Genomic DNA, 20540 nt, shown 5'->3' on the forward strand with positions numbered 1-20540 from the left:
CTGGAGCCAATGTGTGTTTCACCTCCTCTTTATTGATTCTCCTTCTAACTGCCTTCTCTCCCCCCTTGCTCCTCCCCTTCCTCCCTCTTTCCACTCCCTCCCACTGTTCTGTGCCCTCCTCTCCTTAAAGGAGCTCTGCCCTTTATTCACTCGCAACACCCCCCCCACTTAACATGGGACTTCCCGGGCTACATTTGCTCAATAAGCCGTTGGGGTCTCTTTGTGGTTCGATACGGCCTGCTCGGTTGCTCGCGGGTCTCCCCCGCCTTTTCTCATTGTGGTGTTTCATATGTCCCTTTGCTCTCTGTTTCTCCCATCACGATCACTTCCTCTTTCGTTGGTTCATATTCCTCTAGGTATGACTCATGGAAGAGGGAGGCCTGTGGAGTTATTTCACTGTGGTCCTTTGGCATGGTTGTCACTGGTTCTTTGTCCGTTGTGGCTAGGATGGGGTCTGTGCGGTCCGTCCTTTCTTTGGTTTTCCTTGTCTCTTCCATCTCTTGTTCATGTGTATAGTCTTTCACCTGGGTAACTCTAAGTGACCTGTAGTGGATGTTGAAGAGGGCACGTGGTAGTGCCGTCCGATGGCTTAGGCTGCTGTGTCCTATGGCGGGACTCAGTATCATGTGGATGGCGGTGGGTACTCTGCGGTGTCCCTGGGTTGGGTCACAGCGTGGTTGTCCTTTTGGTTGTACCGGCTGTGCTATTCCCCATTGGACTACGTGTGCTTGGGACCTGCCCTGGGGGTATGCTTCCTCTCTGGTTTGATGACGTTGCTCGTTGTTGACGTTGATTGTGGCTTCTGCGTCCCCCTCCGTTTTTGGCATCTCGTAGGGCCTCAGGGGTTTAACTCTGGGTGTGGTGGGTGCTCATGCCGGGGCGGGATGGCTCTCAAGACGGCAGTCTGTGCCCCTTGTGGTACCAGGTATCTCTCTTGCAGTGGCGGTGCCAATATGCTCCTGTGTATTGACCGGTCGTCGGGCCCTCTTGGTAGGTGTGGATCTCTAGCCAGGCTTGGTGGTGGCATAGATTGGCATGCGGGGATTGTGGGCGGTCTCACTGTGCTCATCACCTGAAGGTGGCTTTCTTGGCCACATCGCCAGCATCTCCTTCCGACGGCCGGGCATGGTCGTCTGTGTGGGACCCCCAATCCGCACTTGTGGCATTGCTTCTCGTTCCGGGTTTAGTGTTGTGGGTTTCTGATTCCTCCCCTTCTCCTTGGTCTGGTAGGCCCAGTGTATCCCAGCTGTCCTACTGTGAGTGCCGCAATGTAGTCACTTTGGTTTTTGTTCTCTATTGTTGCTGACTGTGCGTCCACTCGCTCATGTGTTCTTGCCAGGTTGAGTATCATTTGTAGGGAGAGGGGCCTTTTGAGAAGAAGTTTCCTGAGTGTTGAAGAGGTACACCCTTCTATGATCCTGAGTCATGTGGCCTCCTCCTCATTAAAGTTGTTGAAGTCGCAGCTTCTAATTTTCTCTTGGAGACGGATGACAAACTCGTCAATGGACTCATGTGGAAGCTGCATGTGTTGATTGAATGCATAGCGTTCATAGTCCTTGTTGGAACTTACTATCAGCCTGACATTGACTGCCGTGAGAAGTTGTTGGTACGTGGTCCTTTTTTGTGCTGGAATCGTCTTTATTATGCTTTTTGTTTCTTTTCCTGCTAGATTCATGAATATGTTGTTTTTGTTTGAGGGATCCTGGTTCCCTATCGCACCTACAAAGTCTTCAAATTCCTCAACCCACTCCTCCCACCTTTGTCCTTGATCATGACGTGGGTTGAGTGTGAATGGGTCAGGATGTCTCATGAGGACGGCGTGGGATGTGGGACGCAAGTTCGCTAGGGCTTGTGCTCCTGCGTCAGCTGCTGGTACCTGGTCAACCATGGTGGCTGGTGCTTATGGCCACTCCTCTCCTGTGGTCATAGAAGCTATGTTGAAGGTGCATTGTGGTGGCGTTTCGTCCTGCTTTGCTTTTCTTCCGGAATGTGGCATGGACCTGGCACTGTTGGGGCTGCCGGCTGGGTCGAAGTCACGAATTTTGGCCACTGTGCGCTATTGCGTGTTCCTCTGTAGTGGAACGTCATATGCTGGTATGGCACTGGTGGAGGGACCTTTGTGTCTGCGCTTGTTGTGCTGCATCTGTATTGTTGGCTGCCAGTGTGCATGTGTTTTGCACCCGTCATGCTGCCCTTGTTGCTGACTGGCAGGTGTTTATGTCGGCGTTTCCCTTGGGGTCGTTGAGGCTCTTTCTGCAATGGTGCGGTGTGAGTATCTTTTGTTTTGTGGGTAGAGGAGGGTGGGTGGCGTGGGCCTGGTTGTGAACCTGTCACTGGTGGGGTTACTGGCGGCGTTTGAATTCTGGGTACGGACTCACAGTGCCTTTTTGCATGCTCCTCAGCGGCAGGTTGCTGTATTTTGGTCCCTTGTTCTGTGTGGCCCTGTGGGTGGCGCCCTGCCACTCTTAGTCTCTGTGGTGGGGCTTTCGTATTGGTACTTGCCGGTGGCAGGTGTCTGTTGTTGATTTCCTGTTGCCCGTGCTTTCCTGTGAGCATGCAGGCTTTGGCACGCTTTTGTTGGGGCTGGCCTGCGGTCCTGTGTGGTCAGGTAAGCAGTCTTCCGTATGTGGTAGTGAGGGCCTGCTCAATGTGGGCGCTGGTATAGAGTGAATGTTTGTACATATATGTTTTTTTTGTTTGAGATGCGGGTGCGGCGGCTATGGGATGGCGCCGTTTTGCTGCACCCTGCAGTGTTGGTTGCTTCGGGTCTGTGGCAGTGGGGGAGAGGTTCTTATTGGCTCCCGGCCATGCTGCTCACTGCTGCCGTCGTTGGGGCGGCCTCCGTCACTTGCCACAACATCTTCCTTCAGCTCATTGGATCCTTCCGTGGGTCGCCAGGAGCTGTTGGGCACTTCTCCTCCTTGGTGGAGTCCTCCCGCTCACGGGTCTTCCCGCGTGCTCGTGGGCTCCCCTCTTCTTCGTTTGCTCCTTCACTGCTGCCCGGTTCGCAGGCACCCTTTTCGTGGGTTTCCCAGTCTTCTCTTCTGCTGGGCACACCGGTGCTTCTCCGACAGGGCACATTGCCTTTCACTCTTGGGCTGGGCCTGTCAGCTGCTCCTTGCCCTCCTCCTTGGCACCTTTTCACACCGCATCACATACACGGTGCTGCTGGGCTCGCTCCCGTCTTCTTCTTCTCAGCGTGGCGCTCCTCTTCCGCGGCGCTCTGCCTTCCGCAGTATCGCTGGGCTCTTACTTCCAGGACTTCCATATTACTGCCGAGCCCGCTCGTCCCGCCATTTCACGCTGCCGGGCACCCCTGTCCCTAAAATGGGGCTGCCGGGCATTCGGGTCCCATCGTAGCACTGCTGGGCTCATTGGTCTCCTCTTCTACACAACGTGGGCACGATTCTTGTCGCCAGTTGTTGGCCTTTCCTCAAGGCCACATCTTGCACTCTCAATGATACTGTTGGCGCCAATATGTGTTTCACCTCATCTTTATTGACTCTCCTTCCAAGTGCCTTCTCTCCTCCCTTGCTCCTACACTTGCTCCCTCTTTCCACTCCCTCCCACTGTTCTGTGCCCTCCTCTCCTTAAAGGGGCTATGCCCTTTATTCACTTGCAACATCTACAGGCTGAATATTTGTGCCATAAAGTGTTGAGGCAGTGCTGTGGCCTGTGACGGCCATCTTTACCATGCGTCCGTTTGTGCACCATGCTCTGTGCAGCGACCTAAGATGGAGGCCCAAGCAATCAGCAGAGGCTGGAGCTGCAGAGTGTCTCTGTTGACCTGCTGCGATCTCTCCAGCCAGTAATTAACAGTCAAGGTTTCTGTGGGCAGGCCTCGCTGTTCCTAAAATAACATCACCTGGGGCAGTCTTGCCTGGACAGCCCGGCGCTGGGAGGCTTTGCTGAGGGAATCATCTCATTGCCTCTTCACCGAGCTCACCCTCACCCTGACACTGGTCTCTGCCTCTTTGCTCATGGGGGATTCCTGTCTCTCTTTTGCCTGCCTGAATAACTTTCTTCAACCCCCTTCTAAGCCTTGTGTGCCAACTTGCTCATGCTCTTTAACTTCTTTGTACCACCTCTTCTACTTGTCCTGCGTCTGTTGCTCTGTGTTCCTTCTGTGATGTTGTGAGGCTGGGCCTCACTGCTAACTGGGGTCCTGTAGGGTCTGTCAGGGAGCAGGAACAACACAGACTCACAGGTGCTTGAGTAACTGCCGACTGTCGCGTTTTCGCGGCAGTCGGTTCTTGTATGAACTCACGTTGCGTCCTGACGTTATTGTTGTGGCCTAAATAGATGACATGACGCTGTAGGGTTTCTAACAGTCTTTATTGACTGACAACAGGGAGAAAGGCTCTAAGGTGGCCTGGTGATTCTGGGCGCTTACTTACAGTTCATTGCGATCAAGTCCTGTGCTTTCCCAGTTGATTCACTGTGGAAAGGTTGTGCTCACCGGTGGCACGCTGTAGACTTCTAGGGCCCCCATGAAGCCTCCTGTGGCTGTGGTGTTACGCCCTAGAAGCTGTGGTGTAGGTTCTGTCACTCACTGCCTCTTATCCTGTAATCAGGAGCAGCGCTCCTCTGTGACCGCTTCAGCTGGCCGAGCGCCAACTCTGAAGCGGGAACGTTTTCCCGCGGAGCGTGGGCTCGCGAGATCCCCTCTCGCGAGATCTCACGAGAACACGCTCCCGCGATCATGTGATGTCCCCACACACCTCCTTTGCTGGGAAAAAGGATGGGTGATCACTCCATGATGAAGTCCGCATATTTCCTGGGTTTCCTTCTCTCTCTCTGGGGCCTGCCAGGATCGGGGTATGGAGCTGGATCGATGAAGTGTCTTTGGGAGGGTGCTGGTGATTCAGGTTCTCTTTGTCCAGCTCTTTGCTGTGATTCCCTGGGTGTTGTTGGGGGAATGGGGCTTGCAAAGTCATTGTGATGGTGCGGCTCTATGGTATCTCTACTCGGGAGGTGATGGTTCTCGTATGACTCTTGGCAGACTTGATCTCCTCCAGTGTCTCCTTGCGAGTGTACCATGTCTTCTTTCCTGCGGTACATGGCTACCCTTTCTAGATTCCATCTCCTGCCATCGCTGGTGCAGATGTGGTTTGCCCCTCTCTCCATGACTTCTATGGGACTGCTGTATCTGGAACCAGTGGAGGTGTCCTTGTGAGGAAGTCGTATCTTCACCAGATCCCCTTTGTTGACTTGTGTGTGTCGAGCGGCTCGGCGCAAATCCCCCTGTGCTTTCATTGCTTCTTTGTTGCGCTGCATGCGGCACGTTATGTCATCCATGTCAACATCTTCGTCCGCCCTCACTTGCTGGAGCCATGGTGGTACCAGTGAGGATGCTGCCCTTCTCCCCCTCAGCAGATGGAAAGGTGAAACACCTGTGACAGCGTTGGGGGTGAGACGGTGGGCCGCTACGGCTTCTTTGACTGTCTTGTATGGGTCCAGGCCCGAGGCGTGAGCCAGTTGTAGCGCCCCCTTGATGAAGCGGTTTGCCCGCTCGACTAGGCCATTTGCCTGTGGGTGGTATAGACTTGCTTTTCGCTGTTTGATGTTGTTGAGCTTGAGAAATTTTTCCATTTCTCTGGAGACTAGCTGGACTCCGTTGTCCGTGACGAGTTCTTCGGGTAGGCCCTCCCGCTAGAATATGGCGGTGAGTGTTTCAATGACTGTTCCTGTGGTGATGTCTGGGGTGAAGTCAGCTTCCACCCATTTGGAGAAATAGTCGACCATGACTATCCCGTACCTGTGCTCTGGGGGTATGTTGTCCAGTGGCCCTATAAAATCCAGCCCCAGTTTTCGCCACACCCCTTTGGGGACTTCGGTGGGCAGCATGGGGGCTTGCCTCACGGCTAGGCGCTTGTCGCTGTTTGAGCATTCATGGTACCTATCGACCATCTGCCGTACGTCCTGGTCCATGCCTGGCCACCAGTATGCGTTGCGTATCCTTCGTCTGGTCATGTTGCAACCTAAATGGCCCGAGTGTGCTCTGCACAGTATGACTTTGCGGATTCCGCTGGGTGGGATGACTTGATCACCTCTGAGAATGAGACCGTTCATGGCAGTGATTTCCTCGTTCACCTTCCAGTAGGGATGAAGGCCTTCGGGGATCGCTCTCTCGTTGGGCCATCCATTTCGAACCCAGGTGCTTACGTGCCTTAGGGCGTAGTCCTGCTCGAACTCTTCCTGCCAGTGGTGCTCGCTCATTTCCATGTACTCGACGTTCCTCAAGTCGCCGATGGAAGCAACAACACATTCGTCTTCCAGGAATGTGGTGCCGGGGGCGCTTTGGTTCAGGAGCCTGGACATGCAGTCCGCTTGTGCGTTTTTCCAGCCCGCAATGTGCTGTATCTCATATGTGTACTCTTGGAGCTTTGCGGCGATCCTGGCCAGTCTGGGGGTGGCCGTCTTGGTGCTGCCCGGGCTCAACATGTGAATTAGGGGTTTGTGATCGGTGATCAACTTGAATCTTGTCCCCCATACGTATGATCTGAAATAGTCGACGGCCCAGGCGCATGCCAACATCTCTTTCTCTACCGTAGAGTAATTCTTCTCGGATGAGGATAGTGCCTTGGATGCAAACGCCACAATGTTCTCAGTGTCGCCCTTCTTCTGGGTCAAGGTGGCCCCTAGGCCGTATGCGCTGGCGTCAGTGGTGATGTAGGTGTCCCATTCAGGGTTGTATGGTTTAAGACACAGCGCGTGTAGAATCCTTTTCTTGATTTCGCCGAAAGCCTCATCCTGTTCTGGGCCCCAAGAGTACGCTGCCCCCTTCTTCAGGAGCTCCCTCATGGGAGACGTGGTCTCAGAGAACCTGGGGACGAATTTGGCATAGTACTCGGCTAGGCCCAAGAATGAGCGTAGTTCCTCTTTGGACATCGGCGCCGGTGCTTCTGTAATGGCCTCCATGAGGTTCTTCTTGGGGCTTACCCCATCACTCGAGATGCAGTACCCAAGATATTCTACCTTGTTCACCCCGAAGACACACTTTTCATGGCGTAGGTGAATGCCTTCCTCCTGAAGTCTGCTCAGGACTGACTTGAGTGCCTTGTCATGGGTCTCGTTGTCTTTGGCGTACACCAGGATGTCATCCTGGAAGAATGAGACATTGGTGAGGCCTTTAAGCAGGGAGTTCATCATCCTCTGGAATGCGGATGCTGCGGACGATAACCCGAAAGGCATGCGGGTGTATTGGAAGGTGCCAAAAGGAGTGATGAACGCCGTCAGGGGGCGGGAGGACTTGTGTAGAGGAATCTGGTGATAAGCATCACGCATGTCTAGCTTCGAGAAAATGGCCGCCTCCTTCATCATGAGGACAATCTCATTGATGCTGGGGAGTGGGAAGCTATCCGTGATCACCTCCAAGTTCGGGCTTCTCAGGTCGATGCAGATCCTGAGGTCGTTGCTGGACTTTTCCTTTACTAATACTACCGGACTCAGCCACTCTGAGGATTCTACGGTTTCAATGGTTCCTTCTTCGACCATCTTCCTCAGGTGGGCATCCAAAGCTGGTCTTGCGGTGGCAGGTACTGCCCTTACTTTGTGCTTGACTGGGGTGGCGTTGATTTTCAGCCGAATCTTGTGGACAAAGTTTTTGACTTTTCCCGGATTCTCAGAAAACAGGTTTGGAAAGATCTCCTTGTAGTTTTGCGCTGCTCCTGATGAGATCATGAGCACCTGTTCCGGAGTTCTGGGATCTAGTTTCATGCTGAGTTTGTGTTGGTCATCCCACCCCAGCACGGCTGGACCTTTGGGTGAAAAATACACTTTGGTGGTGGTAGACCTCCCTTTAAAATCGATCCGGGCTTTGATGTAGCCCAACAGGTCGACCGTTGCCCCTCCAAACACGGTCGGTTTTTGCCTGGTTGATCTAATCTCCACTTTTTCTTGTCCCATCATCTCCTTGTACGTGTTGATGGGCAGAATGGTGAGGTCGGATCCCGAATCAGCCATGACGCGCGTTTCCATCCCGTCCACTTTAATGGTGCAGTGGGGCTTTTCTCTTCTGGCATGGGGGGCATTGAGCATGACAACCATGGGTCTGTCCTGTAGTTCATCATCGTCAGTTGAGGTGCAGTCACCGTCAACACGGGAAACAGTTTTCTCCCGCCACATGCATGCCGGAGCCACGTGGCCAATGCGTCCGCATTTGGAGCACTCCTTATTCCTGGCGGGGCAGTCGCGGTCGTTCGCCATGTGCTTGGAGCTGGCGCATCTGTAACATTTCGGTGCCTCCTTTTTCCTGGGACTTTTGTCTTTGGGGCCGTCGCGGGAATGCTTGTCTCTGCGACCTCTCCATTGTAGCGCCGCCATTTCGGGCACAGGCAGGTGACTTCCCGCCTCCTTGCGTCTGCTGGAGGTTTCTTCCTCTGCCCTGGCAATCTGGATGGCTTTATCGAGGGTGACCTCCTTTTCTTGGATGAGTTTGTCCTGTACTTTCCTAGAGTTGGTGTGGACAACGAGCATGTCGCAGATAACCTGTTCTGCATTTTCTCCAAAGGCGCAAAGAGAAGCGAGTTCCCTCATCCTGGTGATGTAGTCATCCACGGGTTCGCTCCCTTCCTGTTTGCGAGTGTAGAATCTTAGCCTGTGCAGTACAATGTTCTCCTTATTGGTGAATCTCTTCATGATGCGACGAGTCGCTTCTTTGTAAACATCGTCGTCTTCGACGTCATCGTCGGCCGCAGGTATTTCTTTAAGGCCGGCAAAGATGCGCTGACCTTCAACCCCTAACGCATTTAACAGCATCGCCCTCTTCCTGATGGGGGCATATTGCGTGCCGCCCACTGCTTCCAAGTAGGTGGAAAAAAGGGGTTCCCATTGCATCCAAGGAATAGCCGGTGTCCCTGGCAAGGGGAGAAACGCAGGGGGTGGTGTGGCGCCTTGCATGGTGGGTCCGTGGGACTTCTGGTATCCTCGTCGCCAGTTATGTTGTGGCCTAAATAGATGACATGACGCTGTAGGGTTTCTAACAGTCTTTACTGACTGACAACAGGGAGAAAGGCTCTAAGGTGGCCTGGTGATTCTGGGTGCTTACTTACAGTTCATTGCGATCAAGTCCTGTGCTTTCCCAGTTGATTCACTGTGGAAAGGTTGTGCTCACCGGTGGCACGCTGTAGACTTCTAGGGCCCCCATGAAGCCTCCTGTGGCTGTGGTGTTACGCCCTAGAAGCTGTGGTGTGAGTTCTGTCACTCACTGCCTCTTATCCTGTAATCAGGAGCAGCGCTCCTCTGTGACCGCTTCAGCTGGCCCAGCACCAACTCTGAAGCGGGAACGTTTTCCCGCGGAGCGTGGGCTCGCGAGATCCCGTCTTGCGAGATCTCGCGAGAACACGCTCCTGCGATCATGTGATGTCCCCACAGTTATGATATCATGAAGCCTCTGGGGCCTTTCCTTCAGATGCCACACCTCCTACCCCATCCTCGGCTGCTTCCTCTATATCACTCCAAAGCTTTCAGGGTCTTACAATTTGCTGTACCAGCCCCCTCTACGTATTAGTCTCTTCACCGCTCACCCCTGTGCCTTGTGCCAATCCTCCCACTCCTGCTGTCTGGCAATCCTCTTCTACTGCTACTCTCCTGCGCAGTCCGTCTCTTTCTTGAGAATCCAGCCCCGCTCTTCTGTACCTGACTCTTTCCCCATCGGGCTCCCCGTCTACCATCCGTTTCCCAAGCCCCTCCCTCCTTCGGGCTCTTCCCTGACTAAAGCTCTCTACTATTTACCCCATAATTTCACTGGCCCACTACTCGGTTTTCTTTTTTGTGGAGGTCAGCATACACTGTTGCTGTTCCTTTCTTGTACACCTGCCGGCTGTAATTTCTTCCCGCTGTACCTTCTCCTGCCCATCCTTCTTCTGGGTCCTTGTCAATATGGCGGCCCCTTTGGACTCTGTGCTGCCTGGCACTTTACTGCATACCCTGCCAGGTGCATCTAAGCTTCTCTCCCCTCGCTGATTGCTCGAGAAACCTCTAGAATGTGCTGCTGTATAGCTGTACTCGGGTCTACTCACTGCCTCATGCACTCATTTAGACTGTTGTAAGCCTTGTGATGGCTATGCAGCGGCGTGGTGCACCAAATAGTTAGGATAAAATGCATGTTATCTGGCTCCCTCTCTGCTCCCTCATTAATTGTCTGTTTGTTAGTCTTGCTTGTGTGGGCGCCCTGAGGCCTACTGGCATGTGGCGCATATGAAGAAATAAATAATAATAATACTCTGCCCAGCCATCCTCATGCTGACTCTTGTGCTGGCTTGTTTTTGCACCAAATTGTCAGGGCCTGCGTTTCCGTTCTTCGTGGCTGCCCTTTGTGGTACTCGCAAGGAAGCAATCCCACTCTCTATACACATGCCCACTTCTGTCACCCCAGTTTTTGCCAAGGGCTACTCAATTGTCCATGAAAAAAAACTAGAGTGGCTACGCTCCAATATAATCCAGGGCTGCCTGTTGCGGACACCTATGTACACTTCCTGATATTCACATGCAATGCAACTGTCTGACAGACTTTCATCATGCTCTCCACTTCCTCTGCCCGTGACCTTACCATGATTCAGGGTAGCGCTAGATGGGACATGTTTATGGGCATCTCTTGTTTTACAGGGATTGCCATTTATGTTTACCCGAATGGGACTGGCACAGGGCAGCACCATGAACCCTCTCACCTTCGGGCACCTGCTCCCTATCCTCTTCCCTTGTGATGCCTCAGTCACCCTCGCTGGTATTTTCCCTCATTGCTTTCCCACATTGCCCAGGGCTTATTCAACTCTACGGTGTCACCAGATTGCTGGGCCTCTTGATCTGCAGTGCCTTAATCTCTGGCCCCCTGTGCCTTTGCCTGTTCAATACACACATCGCCCCCCCCAACCCTCAGGAAAGTACTCAAGTCCTGCAGTACCTCATGGTTGTCACCCTTAATGCCAGGTCTACTGACAATCATGTCTCAAGCCTCCATGACCTGTTTGAGGAACACAACCTTGACTTAATTAGCCTACCCAAAGCCTGTGTATACTGCCTCTGTTGACTCCCTGCTCCAAGAGAAATATTCCTGATCATGGTGAACAACAGACCCGATTCAAATGTGTCATGGGCAGCTTCAATATGTGGCTGGGTGCCCCCACTAACAAGTTCCCTTCTCTGTTCCTCGATTCCTTTGATGCTCCGGCTCTCCACATCTGCCTCCATCCACACTGGTAGGCACACGCTTGATGCCCTCCTCTCCAGTCGTCTACCATTCATGAATATCTGCAACAAGGACCTGCCAAGTACCGCGCATGCCCTTGTCACAGCGCACAGCACTAAATCTGCAAGTGTTCCTATATCTTAGGCCAATGAAAAGGGGGCCCATGATTGCCTTCATCTCCACCTTTGTCCCGCCTAGCCTAAGAAGCACCCTATTATGCTTTGCGTGCCAATCTGCATGGTGCCCTCTCCAGCAGAGTCTATTTCCTGTCCCTGTGTCAAAAAGAAAAAGAAAAACTGGTTTCACTCTGACTTTACCACCCTGAAGAGGCTAAAGATAATCCTTGATGTTTCTGGTCGATGTATAAATCCAAGGGAGGCAAACTGGCATGTCTGCACACATGAGGGGTTCTTACCACCATCAGAAAAAAGAAAAGCTTATTCCTTCAGAGACACACTGAACAGATAGCCAACATATTAAGGGTTCAGAATTTACGGGAATATGGGTGCCCATGAGACGTGTGGCTCATTGCCTTTGGCTCTCAATCCTTGGCAGAAAGACCTCTGCACTCAAATGCTGGAACTCATTCAGGCCCCAAACGTATCCCTGTCTAAAACATCCCTAAACCTGCTTATTCATTGTAACTGGGCCCTCCACTTCATTGCCCTCCTGTTAGACTGCCTCTCCGACTGATAACTGCACCACCATAGTTGCCAGAAAAGGTCTTAAAACAACTTGACACACTGGCCCTCTCATTGACTGCCTTGTGCAAAAGCTCCCTTCCCCAGTGCCTTCTCCTTAGTACAAAAAAAGGCCTGCCTCTTGCCACTTAACAAAAACCTTCTGACGACCCCACCTTCCCAGCCAACCCCTGCCCCATTGCTCTCTCTCCTTTTATCAGCAAAGTACCTGAAAAGAGGGCCTTCTCTCATCCCCTGACCTTCACTCAAAACAACATCTTGCTTCTTAACAAGTAATTATAATTATAATTGGTTATTTATAACGCGATTAATACCTAAAGGTTTCTAAGCGCAGGCCCAGGGATTGAACCTGTGATGCTCCGCGCCATCTGGCTTCCGAGGCGAGCGCATTGCCCCTGAGCTATCCTCCTGAGACAAAAATTATTATAATCCGAGTTCATGGTGGATATTGATTGATACATAAACACCAGACAATAAGGTGCGCTTAAAAAAGGTTTATCAAGCACTGTGTGAAATTTAGGCCCAAATAACAAACTGGTAGGGTCTGCACTGGTAAACTAAAGATGTCGGGAAGGGTATTGGCCAGGATGTGGGCGAGTGCTTCAGGAAAACTGAAGAAAAAGTGTCTCTTGAGGAGATTAAGGTGTCTAACAAAACGTTCTTCCATTCCTCAGTTAGTCCAGGCCCAAGACTCTCCTGTCCAGATAACACAAATACCAATAAATGTATGCTTGGGATTAAGAGGTTCTTACACTCTTTTTTTATGTGCATCTCATGGTCTTTTCACTGGTTCTCATTCTCAGGTTTAAGCCTTCTTTTAGCTATATGTGGGAGTGCTTGCTCCTGGGTCTCAGTTTTGGACTTGGGAGCCTGTGGGTATACTCTTTAAGTGGGGTGATACGTGGCTCCTCCTGTCATCCAGCAAAGATCAGTGACACTGTGAAGAGGGAAAATCCAAAACTGCCTTCTGCCCTGTAAACCCCCCCCAACCTGGAGAAGCACCAACGACAACATGGCCGCCGATCCTATGAGCTCACACCACTGCCTACTGCTCCCACCATGAACAACTACTCCGAAAGGTACCCTGCCAGCAAACCATACAACCCTGCAGTAATACGAACCCTACCTAGAGTGGACAAGGAGAGACAAGACAGAGCTGGAGACAATTCCATGGACAGAATCAACCAAAAGCACCGAGGAGCCATGCCTCAAGTCGTTAGAGACATCACGAAGAAATAGCTATGTTAGACAGGAAGCACAAGCGCAATCCGCACATTCGGGACACTCACACACCCAATCTACATGAAGAACATACGCGTTCTGCCATATGAGTTAGAGGACAGTGACATATGCATACTGTCCGCACCTTTATTATTTTGCCATTAGGTTTGCTACAGCAACGCATAAACGCAAGAAGCCAGAAACGTTTGTGTACATGCTTGCCGATGCTTACATGCAACTAACCCTATGAAAGGACAGGAGCAGTCAAGGGACCTGACCGGCCATGATGCACACTAACCTATGGACACTATGGAGAGTACATAATAAAAGCCAGAACAGGATTTAGGAAGAATACAGTAGGCCATGATCGTCTCAGAAAAATTCTCAAGCTACAAGATGCTGTGCAAGCAGAACAGCCACGGCAGGAGCCATGGCAGCCAAGGCCACAACATTGCAAATGATATTCCACACGCAGAGCCAAGGTACCACCAGCCGCAGCAGAGAATATTCCCTGAAAAATACAGACTAATTCAGAGCAATTGAGCCCTCAAGAGAGGTCTCCAATCACGTGATTCAGCCGAAGCTGATACTGGGCCAAGACTCGGAGGCTGGGAGAGAGCAGCCGTCCCATGACTAGACAGCGGTTCGCAACAAACTCGCAACTCTCCAGCTACCTCGTACGATGGTAATGGAATGCTCTCATGGTATTAGCACTCTATTGTATAACTCTGACACATAGTTGCACTTTACTGACACATTGCATACAGGTATTACCAACAGGTGTCTCGCGGTCTGGGAACAGAGTTTGTCCCAGGCTTGGAGGCCCGCGGCCTGAGCAATCAGGACCCTCAGGTCTAGGGACAGATGGCGAGGCCTGCTGACCAATCCCAGGTCTTACCCAATGTAACATTTTTGGAGTAACAATTTTGGGGGACAATTCAAGCACACCACCTGACACAGCTGCATCCACTACAATCACCTCTCTATAGGTTCCCATATTGGAACTACCACTCAGTGGCCATCCTGAGTGGCATTAAGTTTTGGAGAGGGAGTCTAGCGAATGACGCAGAATCTGACGTCGCCTGTCATGAAAACTGGCTTGCGAGCCAGAATGCGGTGAGATGTGCCTGGACTTACTTCTGTGCATGTGACCCCTGTGTGTTTTGTTGGCTGTAATGAAACCACAATAACCTTTTGCTACTTGTGTGGACCTCAACCTCTTTGGGACAAGGGAATAAGTTAGGCCCTTACGTGTGCAGTGTGTCCGCGGACTCCTAGCATGGTTATGCCTACCTAGAAGTCCCCCTAAGAACTGGAGGAGAGGAGGCAGCCCTAAAGTCTGAACAGGGTTCTCACCATGCTCCTTGTTATCTCCCTCTATTCCAGGGTTCTGGTTCTTCATCCACCTACAGGAGATTCAGAACCCAGTAGTGGAGAGTCCACTACCAGGACAGCTGATTGGGATGACCTGTCCCGGCTGAAGAAAATGTTGTTTTTTGGACGGAACAACATGGATCCATCATGGTAGAATAGCTAAAAGGACAGGCAATACCACAAGCTTTGATAGTTTAAATGACCCATGCCTAGTCCTACATAAGTTACAATTTCAGAACAAGGTGCAGCCATGTATCCAATAAATGTAGTCTGGAACGGCAGGTCTTGATCATTGATACAGCCGGGGAGGGCACAAAACAAAGCCCTGGAGAGCGAAATAAAAGTGAAGACATTAGTAAAGGAAGCTCTCTTGAGAAATTAAAAACTCGGTTCGAGGAGATAGATGAGGAAATCCATGGGTTTTCAGAATATACCGTGCAGGAGAGAGACAATAAGGTGGCAGAAGGATACATATAAGCACGGTCACAAAGGCGCTCTGTCAAATTCAACAGAAGGTTACACGGCTGAAAAGCCTCTCAATCGAATTTGTCACCAAGAAAAAGCAATGGGAGGATGAGACTCTGAGGCACATGGCATAACTCAAGCAGTGAAGACACAGGCACAGATACTGGGACAGAGAATGTCAGAGGAGCATCTGAATCAGAGTGTTGTAAGAACACTGAATGGCAGAGAGGAACATCCAACATATACAATTAAAAACAAACACAATTAAACAAATTCTAAAGAAATGATCCATATCTTTTCAAAGTGACTTTTGCAAACTTGCATACGTCAGATAAAAAAAAAATCAGTATTGTTACAATTCATAAGTAAGCACATTTCTTCCCTGGTGGTCCTAACTTCGTTTTAAACAAAATGCTTCTTGAGCCATTGCCTTCTAAGGTCTTCCAAGTCTGCACACAGATTCCTTTATGCCTCTCAGTCAGTTAATTCTTGCCACTAACGCTATCCCGTTCAAGTGGATCATAAGGAATATTCTCTGAACACTGGGGATCTGAAAGTGCCTATAACATTTTGGGCCTCATTACAAGTACGGCGATGCAGTAAAAACGGTGGTAACGAAGCAGTAATTCTGTTACTGCCACATTTTCTTTTCTTTATTGTATTTGGTTTAAATTAAACTTTTACAATACAGACCATCACAAATAAGCATATAAAACAATCACTATACAGATCAGAAACAAATTTACATAGTTTACATAAAGTATATCCACTACTAATCTAATTGAGAATTAAAAGAAAAATAATATCAAAAGAGCAAAATGGTATTTCATTACACATCTTTTTAATTACTCAGAATCAAGATAAAAGTCCACAAAGATACAGCTTAGTAACAAAGCATGCCAGAGTTGATATCCAATAATCTTAGTACCCTGATATTACAACAGATTAAGGCTTTTAAAAAGCCCGACAGAGCAAGGCCTTCATGAGCATTTTGGATGTTTAGGCATTGTTTCCATAAGTTTTCATCTATACATCCTAATCAATACTTAAAAAGAGGCACCAAGTATTTGGTCCTGCGTTGAGTTAATGCCACACAATCAAGTACCAAATGATTTATTGATTCCAGACCAGTGTAACAGAATCTATATACACTCTCAGCCTCTTTGATTAAGCTTCTCCTAAGCAGGATCTCCTTTGTAGGCAGCAAGTTCCAGTGTAATTTAAGGAAAAGGCCCTGATGATGTCGATTAGGATATTGACTAAGCAATGTTGTTAGAATTCCCCGGCATTTATGCTCATGAGATAGTTGTCACATTGATGAAAAAGAGTGGAATGCATCAGTAGTTATAGCCCAATCAATGTCAAACAAAGCCCTTTTAGCCTTCATCGGGTTATTACCGCACCAGCGTACTACAATTTTGGTGGTGAAGTGGAGGATTTACCTCACAAGCTGACACTTTACCATCGAAAAGGGGCAACATCGGCCGAATTATCACCAGTCGTAATTCCACCGAAATCTGCATGGAGTATTAAGGACTTCAATAAATGGGGACTTACACCGCTTACTACCCTTTGTAATTCGGAAGTAAATCTGCCAGATCAAGTGGCAGTACAGTAATTCCGTTTGGCGATATTCAAGCGGATTTACTGCCGGAATACTCCCGAACTCCTGAGGCCAATTTGTCAGCTAAAATCAGACGTGATGCTGCAAAAAATGTAATTGATGGTAAACTACATATTTGCTTCAACTTGGCGGTGTGTTCTACATGCGTCGTCCTATCTTTAGGAGTTCGCTTAAATGATGAAATATTAAAAACCTGACTAGAGTGGATGCCCCATTTCTTCGCTAGAACTGCACCACATTTAAACCAGGAATACTTGTCCTGTGCTGAAGAGGAGACTATTTCTGTAACTGCATTTATTATTTTAAAGTTCTTAATGTAGTCTTTTTTCCTTTATAGAGAACTCCAGAAACTTACATTTGCCAAGGACTGCAATGCTATGCACCCCCATTCCAGCCTTAAAGCATTTCCCGAGTTGCTAGGAGAAAGGCCAGTCACTTTCCTTAAAAACTGCTTTTGGATGCAATCCAAGCTCGAACAATCGGCATAGCCTCAGATTCCACTGCCGAATAGAACATAGGAGTGCGCTTTTGACTCCATCACCTTTAAAAAAATGTTCAGTCTTTTACCGCCAAATCTATGATGAAATCTAAGTAATCCCCTGAAACTTGCTTGGGCCCTCTTTACCACCATTCTAAAATGGAGATTTGTGGGATGAAGGTGGCAAGAAAAAGAAAGAATAGCAGTGGGGCAAGAGGACTTCCCTGGCTAACTGCCATGTTTGTAGCAAAATCCATGGTCTAGCCATCAGCCCCTTAGCAACGGACCATTGCGAAGTTTCAGCGTACGTAAAATGGACTAATTGCAGTAGCCCATCAGGGACCCTGACCCTTTTCAGTTGCTGCCGTCACCTCTGATCCTAGCATATTTCTCAATTATTACTTTACGCTCAAAGCACTGATGGATCCTGCCACATCCCTTCAGAAAGCCTGGTTGCCTATCCGGGAGGATACTGCTAGCAGTTGCCCACTCCACCAGCCTTCGATACATTTTGAGCAAATGTTGCAAACGGCGTCAATAAGGGAGTTGGGACGGCAACATTGGGGAACATAGTTTAAACCTTTTTGAAAAAGTGGAACATCTCCTTTTCAAGACAAAACCTTTTTTAGGCAGGAGGCAACCAACGGGCAGGGGCTGGGTGGACTAAGACCAAACACGGGTAACCAGATTTTGAAAATGTTGAACGTTAATTTATTCTTCCCAAGCATGATCTTCTGGTTAAAGAGAAATACCTTGTGCTTATAGTCATTAATAAACATGTTCTAATTTCCTTTGACCATGAATTGCATCAATTGACACGTAAATTAAGATTGAATGAGTTCTTTACTAAAGATCCTTATACAGCTACGAAACAATATACTGGTTTAAAACCCAGTCCCCTTTTTCCCCGCTACTCTAAAATGTCGCCAGAATATTAGGTTTTTGAGTGAACAGTCCTGGAATATACAAGTTAAGTGGCACAGAATACACCTCATCCATACCAGAATCCCAATAGACACCGAGAGAGAAGCATTATATGATCTGTGAGATTACAACATTGTATAAAACCTGAAGACAAGGGAGGCGGCATTATACTGGTGTGCAAGGATGATTATATAACAGAGTGCTGTAGGTTACTTAACAATTACAAAAGTTTTAAGAAAATCAATGAGGACCCTACAGATAATTTAAGGCAAGGGTTGAAGAGTATACATGACAGGGTGTTATGTTTGAAAAAGAAACAGATTTACTTTTCCCTTAGAATACTCGGATACTAATTTTGTATACGTGACCGAAAATACACAAATGTATACAGAATTTGCCAGGACACTGTGACAAATTGAGGGAATTTGTCCCTTTTACCCAAGGGGGAGTCCCCCCTTTTGAGGCTAGGGATGTGACCCCACTCTGCAACACCCTTCTTAGGGGTCGAGGCAAGTGGGACCTCACTGGGAGAGACTCCACCTTTGGGGACAAGGACTCACATTTCTGTGAGGAACTCCCTAAGGCAATACTCATGGTGGCATACATGGGAATATCAGATGCACAGAACAGTATACAATCCAGAGACTTGGTTGAAGAGAAAACGAAAATATACTTTCACCAACAAGAAAGTGGATCTATCCTTTTAAACATAAATTTCCATTTAACTCGGATGATGAGACTGGAAGAGGAAGACACGCTGAAGCGCGCCGAGACAGAGAGAGACACGTATGCAAGCATAACACCTGATGGGGCTTAAGTTACTGAAAGCAGTAGACCATGCGAGTCTGGAAACTGCTCTCAGAAGCAGCATCCACACAGCGAGAAACCGAGGAACAGACAGTGGTGGTAAGACCACAACAAAAACAAAACAAAAACAAAACAAAAACATTATGCAGCGAAAGCAGCAAACTGTCCAGATACCTCCAGCGTAAACCAGCTCACATGGGGAGAGAGTACGGAGAGCAGGACACTGTGGGAGATGGGGACATTGAGAAAACAAGTAACCAAAGAGACCCCAAATGAAGAGAGGCCCCAGGGATGTTCCCCCACAAAATCCAAGGTAATGGGGATAATGGGAAAACTGCGAGGCAACTGGGGGATCATTATGGAATTTCAGGAACTTGTTTTAGTTGAATTGATGAAACTGTACCTTTGTAGAGGAGGAAGTGGAATTATGATACTGAGAAAGAGCAAATCACGATACATGCTGGAATATAAATCTATAAGGGTGAGATACAAATACCCTGGGAAGAGGGGAAAGTACTAAATACATTAAGAGGCAGAGACTGTAAACTAGAAGGAAAATCCTATGAAGGGAAGGCAAGAGAGGCCCACAAGAGTAAAGATAAGCTAAACAAACCACCCAAGGAGAGGGGGGACCCTAACCATCAAGAAAGCATATCACAGCTAAGGAAGTATATGCTACCAAAGTTAAAAAAGGCACTTCATTCTAGAGGAAAAGGTAAGAGAAAGAGACACAAGGGATTCCAGGAAAGCTATCCCTAAAGAGGAGAGAAATCCAGCAGAGCTTGTGTAAGAGTTACAAGAACTTATAGAGAGGGTGACTAGAGACAATTCGAAAATTAACTATGAATAAGAAGCTTGAAGCGAAGGGGAAAGTCTTGAGAGAAAAGACAATCAGGAGCAGGGAAAGATTCTCCTGATCTTATTTTTGTTAGAGTAGTGGAAGGGTCAGTTAGGATTGGTTTTTGGACAGCAGACCTTTTTTGTGTTTTATGACTTCCTGATGACAGACAAGCACCTTAGTCATTTACATAGGCTGGGAAACCCACATATCGATAGGGCAAAGTTAGGCCTTTTCTTATAATTTAATAAATATACATGGTCAGCATGTGTCTGTGTCTGTCTTCTGACCCTCCGCAACACCCAATAGTGTCAAGAATTAACTTTACGCTAGAACCAAAATCCAAATATGTAGGATTCTATTTAAACAATATCAAAACGGTGTACCCAGTTCATAGCAGGGGTATGCAAGTTCTTCCTACTACCTGGGGCACACTTACCATGACAGTATATTAAAGAAAAGATGTGTCACAAGTCTCTAGACCTGCAGAATACCTCTGTTGCGAATCATAGAGCACTGTCCTGAAAAAATGTACTTGTTAATCATATATCAAAATTATACAAAAATACTTTAATATGCCAAATATACAAAATTAAAATCTAGTACATGTTATATGTTAACAAATCACAGGAACTTTCATGTGAAAACAATAATCATTCATAGCCTAATATTAATACACCAATCTGTGTTCAACCGTTGCCCAACATGTTTCTGTCCTTCTGATGTAACGAAATACAGGAAATTCCTCAAAGGCTGTGAAGTAAAGAAGGCATATGCTCCTTAAGATTCAATTGAAGTGCCAACAACTTCCTCAGCTAAATACAAAACAGAGAGACACTGGGCCTCATTACAAGGTTGCCGGTCCGGTAACAACAGTACCGGTAAGCTTGCCGGTACCGTTGTCACCGGAGTGGCAAACT

General features: G+C 48.6%; 1 long non-coding RNA gene across 2 annotated transcripts in view; it reads left to right on the plus strand.

Moving 5' to 3' along the window:
* Positions 1–20540, plus strand: part of LOC138488206 (uncharacterized) — a 434457-nt gene that overhangs the window by 244868 nt on the left and 169049 nt on the right. The gene's annotated exons all lie outside the window — the stretch shown is intronic.

This window comes from Ambystoma mexicanum, chromosome 9 (assembly GCF_040938575.1).
Source record: "Ambystoma mexicanum isolate Mex_15411 chromosome 9, UKY_AmexF1_1, whole genome shotgun sequence".
Lineage (NCBI taxonomy): Eukaryota > Metazoa > Chordata > Amphibia > Caudata > Ambystomatidae > Ambystoma > Ambystoma mexicanum.